The sequence below is a fragment of the Borostomias antarcticus genome (assembly GCF_949987555.1).
Source record: "Borostomias antarcticus genome assembly, chromosome: 1".
Lineage (NCBI taxonomy): Eukaryota > Metazoa > Chordata > Actinopteri > Stomiiformes > Stomiidae > Borostomias > Borostomias antarcticus.
The window spans coordinates 57,615,354-57,625,353 of NC_140234.1; positions in this window are offsets into that span (position 1 = coordinate 57,615,354).

Here is a 10,000-nt window from a genome sequence, read left to right on the forward strand (position 1 = left end):
AGGTGTCCGTCTGTCGGTTGCGCGTGTGTCGGTCCGCGTGTGTGTCCGTGTGTGTGTCCATGTGTCTGTGTGTGTCCATGTGTCTGTGTGTGTCCATGTGTCCGCGTGTGTGTCCGTGTGTGTGTCCATGTGTCCGCGTGTGTGTCCGTGTGTGTGTCCATGTGTCCGCGTGTGTCCATGTGTCCGTGTGTGTGTCCATGTGTCCGCGTGTGTCCATGTGTCCGTGTGTGTGTCCATGTGTCCGTGTGTGTGTCCGTGTGTGTGTCCATGTGTCCGTGTGTGTGTCCGTGTGTGCGCGTGTGTGTCTGTCCGTGTGTGTGTCGGTCCTTGTGTGTGTCCGTGTGCGTGTCCATGTGTCCATGTGTGTGTCCATGTGTGTCCGTGTGTGCGCGTCCGCATGAGTTAGGGTGCTGAAAAATGTCTTTGTGTGTGTGTGTGTGTGTGTGTGTGTGTGTGTGCGCGCGCACCATAGCGCAGTGTTGTTTTTTTACGTGTTTAAATATAGCCTGCACTGCTCGCTGGCCCTAAGCCCTCAGCTCTTACCTGTCCTCCAATCAGCACGGGCTCCCAGCCCTTCCCTGGGTGGTGTGTAATTAAGGGATCGCATCCCGGGGCGCCTCTGTCACACGACGCTGCTCTTCACAGCCGTGTGATGATGTCATTATTGTTGATGACGGCCCTGAGGTGCAGCTTTTCCTCTTCAGCCGGTAATTGCTGTTTATGGAAGTCGGGTCCCTGGAGTGTTGACGCGGGACGCGCTCTCTCTCTCTCTCTCTCTCTCTCTCTATCCCTGTCTCTCTCTCTGTCTCTCTATCCCTGTCTCTCTATCCCTGTCTCTCTCTCTCTCTGCCTCTCTCTCTATCTTTCTCTCTCTCTCTCTCTCTCTCTCTCTCTATCCCTGTCTCTCTCTCTCTCTCTCTCTCTATCCCTGTCTCTCTCTCTGTCTCTCTATCCCTGTCTCTCTATCCCTGTCTCTCTCTCTCTCTCTCTATCCCTGTCTCTCGCTCTCTCTCTCTCTCTCTCTCTCTGTCTCTCTATCCCTGTCTCTCTATCTCTGTCTCCCTATCTGCCTCTCTCTCTCTGTCTCTCTCTCTGTCTCTCTCTCTGTCTCTCTATCCCTGTCTCTCTAGCCCTGTCTCTCTCTCTCTCTCTCTATCCCTGTCTCTCGCTCTCTCTCTCTCTCTCTCTCTCTGTCTCTCTATCCCTGTCTCTCTATCTCTGTCTCCCTATCTGCCTCTCTCTCTCTGTCTCTCTCTCTGTCTCTCTCTCTGTCTCTCTATCCCTGTCTCTCTAGCCCTCTCTCTCTCTCTCTCTCTCTCTCTCTCTATCCCTGTCTCTCTATCCCTCTCTCTCTCTCTCTATATCTCTCTCTCTCTCTCTCTATCCCTGTCTCTCTAGCCCTCTCTCTCTCTCTATCCCTGTCTCTCTATCTCTCTCTCTGCCTCTCTCTCTGTCTCTCTCTGTCTCTCTCTCTCTATCCCTGTCTCTCTATCCCTGTCTCTATCTCTGTCTCCCTATCTCTGTCTCCCTATCTCTATCTGCCTCTCTCTCTCTCTATCCCTGTCTCTCTATGTGTCTCTCCCACACTCTCTCTTTATCAACATCTCTGTCTCTCTCTTTCTATCTCTATCTGTCTCTCTGTCTCTCTCTCTGTGTCTCTCTCTCTCTCTGTCTCTATCTCTGTCTCTCTCTCTCTCTCTCTCTCTCTCTCTCTCTCTCTCGTTTCTCTCTCTCTCATGCGCTCCTCATGTAGAAACTCCCTATCTCATTCCTCCCGGGCCTGTCGTCGCCTGTGGAAATCGTGGCGATTGAATCGTCCACATTCCCTCTGCGTCGAGGTGGCGACAGCCTTGAGGGGGGTGGAGAAAGCATGGAGCTAATCTAATCTTCAACCTCAAGTGAATCGGTTGTTCCCCCCTAAAAACATTTTCCCATCTCCAGGAAAGTACATTTTTCTCAGCGTTTGCCAAAGGAAGAGTGGAGGATGTTGTTTGGTCTCAAACCTCTGTTCCTTTCATTGCTGCGAGTGGAGAATTATCCCCCAATAACATTAACTGGCCGCTAAAAGGCATTGATCCGGGCGGTTGAGCCTCTAGGCTGGACCTCCAAAACATGACCGCCGTTGTTTATTGTCTATGTTCTCATGGCCTTTTAAATGCATCGAACGGCCATTCACTCAGGGTCGACTCAACTTCCTGGCTGTGAACGCTATTAACCGAACGCGCGCTTCTATTCTGCGCTATTCTACGCAGCCAAGAACAATGGCGCGTGACATCACCTCAAATAAATAGTTCTATACACCCCCCGCCCCCCCCCCCCCCCAAAAAACAACAGAGAAACGCTAGTCACGTTTTGAGAGACTTTCTCCTCGGTCTTTAAACCTGGCCCTTCGCCTCCTTCCTCCTCCTCCTCCACCCCCCCCCCCCCCCCCCCCGGTGAGATGGGAGAAGTCTTCTCTCAGATGGCTGCTTTTTGTCTCTCGTTCCCCGGCATGCGAACGCGGTGCGAAGGCATCGCCTGCGGAACGGAGACCCACGCCATAATCCCCCCCCCCCCCCTCCGATCTCTTTTGAAGGGGTGGATTTTTTTATTTTTTTTTACTGAATGCTGAACAGGATGTATCAGGATTAAGTCTGGATTTTCAGGCAGTCTTAGCGGGACTGTTTTTGGGGAGGAAGTGAAATATGGAAATTATATGAAAACGCCTGTACCCATAATACACTTCTCTCAGGAGAAACGCTTCCTTCAGCCTCCTAAACTGATGAGAACTGCACAGTAATAGCATCTGCATATTGTCACTTACAGCTTTAGGCTGCCGCATGCTGTTCTCAACACACGTTGCACCTGCAAAATATCTTTTAGGTCCAGTAATCGGAGTCATTGTTTTGGAAACGGACAGATAAACTTTGTTTCGCCCGGTTGGTTTTTGCACGATAGCTTTCTGTCTCTGGCGCTTTGAACTTCATTAGAGACTGCCCATTACTCCCATTGATTTCTCTTCCTGAGGTGCGATCCATGAGAGATTCAGCCATTAACCCGGCGTCAGGGGATGATTATGGAGCGCTCTGCCCCCCCGCCCTCGTTTGGCGCCCAACTTTCTGACCTGAAATAAACCAATGACAGCTCGGCGTTCGCTGCCTGACCTTCTGGCCGTGAGAGAGCGTGATGTAGTCTGGGCTGAGGGATGTTTGACCAGGGAGGGAGGGAGGGAGGGAGGGAGGGAGGGAGTGAGTAAGGTGTTTAGTGAGTGAGTGAGTGAGTGAGTGAGTGAGGGGTTTGGTGAGTGAGTGAGTGAGTGAGTGAGTGAGTGAGTGAGTGAGTGAGTGAGTGAGGGGTTTGGTGAGTGAGTGAGTGAGTGAGTGAGTGAATGAGTGAGTTAGTGAGTGAGGGGTTTGGTGAGTGAGTGAATGAGTGAGTGAGTGAGGTGTTTGGTGAGTGAGTGAGGGGTGTGGTGAGTGAGTGAGGGGTTTGGTGAGTGAGTGAGGGGTTTGGTGAGTGAGTGAGGAGTTTGGTGAGTGGGTGAGTGAGTGAGTGAGTGAGTGAGTGAGTGAGTGAGTGAGTGAGTGAGTGAGTGAGTGAGTGAGTGAGCGACTGACCGACCGACCGACCAGGTACTGTATCTGTGACCAGACGCACTGTGACAGTTCTGCACCACCTAAGCATGCTAGGAAATCTACAGCCCTACTTTCATACACGTTGCTTCATTGAATTATTGTATATTTTGTATCCATTTGTATTTGCTCTATCTAAATCAATCACTGGTTGTCTTGATTAGGACCTGGTTGTTGTCTTGTGTATACTGGTGCTGTAACAGTGCAATTCCCCCCTGTGGATCAATAACGTATCGACCCAGTAACCCACCTACCATCTCCATGTTGTAGGAGAGAGTCTGTTAGTCGCTGATAACCTTCCAGGTTATCTTATTCTCTGTTGTCATAACTGATGAAGAGTCTTATCGAGATGCCATACAATACTTTAGCAAACACCGAGCGACCCCCCAAATCAGATCTCGGCTCTCTCTCCCGCTGACCCTTCCCTGGACGCCCCCTCCTCTGTTTGTTTGATTCCAGCTTTTCATTTCTTCCCATGATCCTCTCCTCCTCCCAGGTGACATCACCGACCCCCCGTGGCTCCGTATCATCCCTCCACATTAATAACTCCGGTCAATAGTGGTTCTCCTGAGTCTTCCCTTAACCTCCCCTGCACTCGCCCAAATAACCACCTCCCCGCCACACTTAATAACACACACACACACACACACACACACACACGCACACACACACCCCTGAGAAATCTGAGAGGAGGACTGATATCAGAGTGATGCAGCTTGGGTAATCACACCCCCCCTCTCTCTCTCTCTCTCTCTCTCTCTCTCTCTCTCTCTCTCTATCTATCCCTGCCCCCCCCCCCCCCCTCCCTCACGACGCTACTTGTCAGAAGAGCAGTTCTCCGAGCGCCGGCGAGCCAGGAGAGCGATTAGGCCGACCTCGCTAACGACAGGCTCATCTGTCTCGGTGTGAACGTACGCGTGTGTAAAAATAGCGCTAGCTGTCACGGACGTACAGTACAGTACAGTACGCACAACCCCCGTTCCTCTCTCGCGCTCGTTCCCTCCTAATTAACCGGGCCCGCTGTTAACGAGTGGCGGCGGCGTTGGATGAACCGCGGCAACCCCCCCGCCCCCCCTTGCACCGGCCAATCAAAGCATGGCGTACGTGTGTGTGTTGAGTTTGCGTGTGTGTGTATCTGTGTGTGTTTGGGGAGAGCGGATGAAAGTGAAGGATGGACGCACAGATGGAATGTTGCGACGTGATTGTGAAGATGGAACACGGATGATCGTCGTGGAACACGGATGATCGTCGTGGAACACGGATGATCGTCGTGGAACACGCATGATCGTTATGGAACACGCATGATCGTTATGAGGGGGAGATGATTATGACTCACCCATGTCCTCCTCACCCAACATGCATGTTGACTAATTAGTCGGCGCCATGCGTGTGTACGTGCGTGCGTGCTATGGTGTAGGGTTAGGGTTAGTTAGTTTCAATATACTGGATAGGGAGGGAACATTTTGGGTCCTGGCTACTGAACCTCTCCTGTGTATCTAAACACACACACACACACACACACACGCACACACACACACACAGCCTCTTGACGTGACAGCAGAGAGTTTGGGGACCGTAGAGGAAGAGTATGGGGTGTGAAAAGTGCCCTTTGGTTGCTTGTTCAAAGCTTACTTACAACGTGTATGTATGTGTGTGTGTATGTGTGTATGTATATACATACACACACACATACAGACATACACACACGTTCGTGTTCGTCCAGCAGAGCTCACTGCAAAACATGCGCACATGCGCGGTAGTCGATCGCGCTTTAAATGAATGGGGGAGCTCACGTGACCGAATGACTGTTTGCGTTGTGAGTTGTGAGCTCAGTGGCGCGTGTATGTGTGTATGTGTGTGTGTGTGTGTGTATGTATGAGATCGAACATAGCCTACATACATACACACACACATACACACACACATACACGTTCGTTCCAACCAGCGCAGCTGTATGTGAAACTGCTTGCGCATACAATCGCGGTATCCACCGCACTTCCGCGTGACGTCACCGAATGCTCTGCCGCTGTTTTGAGAAGAGCGTGTATGTGTGTATGTGTGTGTGTGTGTGTGTGTGTGTGTGTGTATGTATGTCTGTGTGTGTGTGTGTGTGTGTGTCTGCCTGACTCGCTTAATGAAGGACTTCGATAGTCTACATCGCTTCAGAGAATGAAGACGACTATGGTAAATATAGCACAAAAAATATTAATATCTGCGTGGTTAGATGACAAGACCATGCTTTGTGGGTAGATCGTATGCCAAATCAATTTGTTTTTTTGTTTAGATGGGGGAGAGCCGGGTCAAAAGTCGCGCAGGACAAAAGTCGCGTTCCCATTTTCTCCAGAATGACTGGACCTGCAAATATGTGGTTATACTTGCCTGCACATATTACCGTGTACGAGCTCCCTTCAAATTTTGGGCGCGATCGCAGCATATTTGACAGAGATATCGATGGAAAACCACTTTTGCCCCATATAAGTAAAATCATGGTCTCATAAGCATTTTTCGATTTTAAATTTGTGTACACTTGTTTTAGTTTGCAAACATATGCAATTTTCTTAGCATATCTACTGGCTACATGATAACATAGCTTTCAAGTTTCGTTCGAGCAAGTCGTGCCTGCAAGCCAGGGAGAAATGACAGGAGACTGTGGCGGGACAAATGTCGCATCCCGTAGAGTGACAGAAGTCGCATTCTGATGGCTTAGAACCAGAGGGGTGCGCGAGTGACATTTGGGCAGAATGAACAGGTGAAATTAAAGCTCTCGAAGAGATCTTTCTAATGCTATTGGTCAGCTTTGTATGCAGTTTTAATGTGAAAGATACTGTTACGGCTCCGCCTCCGCCTGTGCGCTCTCTAGCTCCCACCACCGTTCCCGCAGCGCCGCGCGCCACGGCCTTCCACTTCAGCGCGCGCTCTGCGCGCCCTTCGACGTGATCACCCCGCACACCTGAACACGGTTCCGCTAACGAGCTCCGAGGGCGCGGCTCACCTGCTGCCACCACTCATCCAACCACCTCCCCTATAAGAACCCGGTCTTCCCAACGTTCTTCCCTAAGATTCGTTGTGATTCCGGTTTGTTTGCTGCTCTTTTCCTGGACTGACACACGGCTTCCCCGACCCATTCTCCCCGGACCTCGACCACGGCTTGGATTACGTTTTCTGGACATTGTTTGTTGATAGATTGACCCCTGCTTGAACTTGACTACCCTTTGCCTTGCCTTCTGTACCTCCGCTTTGTATTAAACCGCCCTCTGGGCTTGGAACTGTCCGTCTGTGTCCGTGCGTTTGGGTCAGCTAGCGAACCAGCCCCCTTACAGATACATCTTAAATGCAGTCAAGACAAATTATTTTGCCTCTTAACTTTTGTCAAACCCCCTGGTTCCAGTCAATTGGATTATATAGGCTACTTTCGTTTACAATGACGTTACCTTATGAACACAAATAGCTTAACCTATAGGCCTACATATACACAATAGCCTAAAACCATGTTTATTTAGGCCTACAATGTATTTTCTTTCATTGACAGCATGCCAAGAGTTAGGGTGAGGAAAACGACGCGCGGTCTCTTCAGCCCTGAGACCATCAGGCAGACAGCTCAGGAGGTCGTTGAAGGCTATATATTATTATGATGTCTAATAATACATTCGTTTTGTGTTTGTCCCCACGCAGAGCAAATTATTTTGTTTACAACTATTTTGTTACCAAGGTGATTTGCTACCTAAATGATTGGTTTGAAGTGGTTCTCACGCGACTTCCTCGCGACCTAGCGAAACAATCATGATTTTGACAAATCTGCAATAAACTAAAATGGGCAGGAAGAAATGCATGTCAAATCCTGTCATTTCTCCCTCGGAGCTCGTTAGCGGAACCGTGTTCAGGTGTGCGGGGTGATCACGTCGAAGGGCGCGCAGAGCGCGCGCTGAAGTGGAAGGCCGTGGCGCGCGCGCTGCGGGAACGGTGGTGGGAGCTAGAGAGCGCACAGGCGGAGGCGGAGCCGTAACAGTATCTTTCACATTAAAACTGCATACAAAGCTGACCAATAGCATTAGAAAGATCTCTTCGAGAGCTTTAATTTCACCTGTTCATTCTGCCCAAATGTCACTCGCGCACCCCTCTGGTTCTAAGCCATCAGAATGCGACTTCTGTCACTACGGGATGCGACATTTGTCCCGCCACGGTCTCCTGTCATTTCTCCCTGGCTTGCAGGCACGACTTGCTCGAACGAAACTTGAAAGCTATGTTATCATGTAGCCAGTAGATATGCTAAGAAAATTGCATATGTTTGCAAACTAAAACAAGTGTACACAAATTTAAAATCGAAAAATGCTTATGAGACCATGATTTTACTTATATGGGGCAAAAGTGGTTTTCCATCGATATCTCTGTCAAATATGCTGCGATCGCGCCCAAAATTTGAAGGGAGCTCGTACACGGTAATATGTGCAGGCAAGTATAACCACATATTTGCAGGTCCAGTCATTCTGGAGAAAATGGGAACGCGACTTTTGTCCTGCGCGACTTTTGACCCGGCTCTCCCCCATCTAAACAAAAAAACAAATTGATTTGGCATACGATCTACCCACAAAGCATGGTCTTGTCATCTAACCACGCAGATATTAATATTTTTAGTGCTATATTTACCATAGTCGTCTTCATTCTCTGAAGCCATGTATCGAAGTCCTTCATTAAGCGAGTCGAAACAGACACACACACACACACAAAGACATACATACACACACACACACACACACACACACACACACACACACACACACACACACATACATACACACATACACGCTCTTCTCAAAACAGCGGCAGAGCATTCGGTGACGTCACGCGGAAGTGCGGTGGCTACCGCGATTGTATGCGCAAGCAGTTTCACATACAGCTGCGCTGGTTGGAACGAACGTGTATGTGTGTGTGTATGTGTGTATGTATGTATGTAGGCTATGTTCGATCTCATACATACACACACACACACACACATACACACATACACGCCCCACTGAGCTCACAACTCACAACGCAAACAGTCATTCGGTCACGTGAGCTCCCCCATTCATTTAAAGCGCGATCAACTACCGCGCATGTGCGCATGTTTTGTAGTGAGCTGTGCTGGACGAACACGAACGTGTGTGTATGTCTGTATGTGTGTGTGTATGTATATACATACACACATACACACACACATACATACACGTTGTAAGTAAGCTTGAACAAGCAACCAAAGGGCACTTTTCACACCCCATAGAAGAGGGAGAGAGTGGAAGAGGGCAAGGGGTGTGTGTGTGCGTGTTTGTGTGTGTGTGTGTGTGTGTGTGTGTGTGTGCGTGTGTGTGTGTGTGTGTGTGACGGTGCAGCGCATAGAGAGAGATGGGGAGCTGAAGATGTGCCTTGTTTAATCCAGCCTGGAAGGATTAGACTGGGATTATGACAGAATTGTGCCGTATCTGCAAATTAGCCCGAGAGCTTTAATCTGAGAGACGGACAAAGCAGGAGTACGACGCTGGACGTGCACGTGCTCACGTGTGTGTGTGTGCGTGCGTGTGTGTGTGTACGTGTGCACGTGTGAGAGAGGGAGAGAGAATTGTTGTTTGCTCTGTGTAATCATATGATATTTGGAAGGGCGATGGGCACTGTCTGCTGTTGAATCTTATGATGGTAGAGGAGGATGAGACAGACTTGGACATCCACCCTTACTCAGACTGTGACGCACACACACACACACACACACACACACACACACACACTTGCCCTGGTTATTTAGAGAAGTCAAGGATTTATTGAATGGTATCTGTCTATCTGTCGACTTGCCAAATCTCTCTCCAGTATTTATCTTAAAGGAGTAGTAAAGGGAAAATGCATGTTTAGCCCTGTTTTAAGGTTACTTATGATCATATACAATGGTTCAGATCAAAACGTTGACAAAACTAGCACTTTTGAGAAAGTCTGATAATTGCTCTACCACCGTTTTGGTCATACAATGGATGTGGGTGGGCACCGTGAAAAATAAACTCTCAATTTCAAAGACAAGAAACTCACCGGGGTGTTAGTTGGCGTTCTGACATAATTCGCCATAAAATAAGATTCTAGTTCATCTGGAAAGGCTTTTTAAAATAACAATAGCTACCGTAAGTAGTTCCGCTTCCTGAATCCCCTCTGCGGATTGATCTACACATCTACAACGTTCGCTTTAATACAAGTCAATGGATTTCATAAAATGATCAATAAAACCCTACAGGATTCATACTTTGCAGCGAATTTGATGTCAGAACACCAACGGACACCAATTATCCCCTCGGGGAGCTTCTTGTCTTTGAAATCGAGAGTTTAACATGTTTTTGAATGATTTTTCACAGTGCCCACCCACATCCATTGTATGA